Genomic DNA, 644 nt, shown 5'->3' with positions numbered 1-644 from the left:
AACAAGAGGCAATTTGTTATCAGTACAATTTATGCCATGGCGTATCGCTGCACACTACAACATCAAGATCTTCAGTAACAAATTCTGCACAGTACGAAAATAATAGAACACACACGAATACTATTCAATATACAACCAACTGCCACACAACACAAGGCAAGTACGCACTGATTTAAAGCCTGAAAGCACACGCAACAGATAAATACTGAAGATGACTTCACTACAGAAGTGAGCTGCTGGTGGTTCACAGACTGAGGGACTGCTTGTACCAGAACAACACAGAAGGAGGAAAATGAAAAAGGCAACGAAGCAATGGCTTTCCTGCCATTGTGCTTCCCACTACGAATATATTTATGAAAAAAGTTACATAGTTTAATAACTCACGGACAAACACACCCCATCGTTTTTATCTGTCTTTCATAATACATTAAAAAGTACAGTATAATATCCCTTAATCACGAGGAATTATGGGAGTCTCACGGGGCGGTGTTCATCCCTTGTAGGTCCATATCAGCAGTACAGTTTCCTTAACGTGGAATGAAGTCCGGCCCATCGCTGTAGGGGGAACCGCGTCCAACTGTCGCCCGGCGGCCCCGGGTTTGATTGCCGGCTGGTTCATGCGTGTTTAATTGTAAATGACTACT

This window comes from Anabrus simplex, chromosome 2 (genome assembly GCF_040414725.1).
Source record: "Anabrus simplex isolate iqAnaSimp1 chromosome 2, ASM4041472v1, whole genome shotgun sequence".
NCBI classification, from domain to species: Eukaryota; Metazoa; Arthropoda; class Insecta; order Orthoptera; family Tettigoniidae; genus Anabrus; species Anabrus simplex.
Note: the sequence above shows the minus strand (reverse complement) of the source record.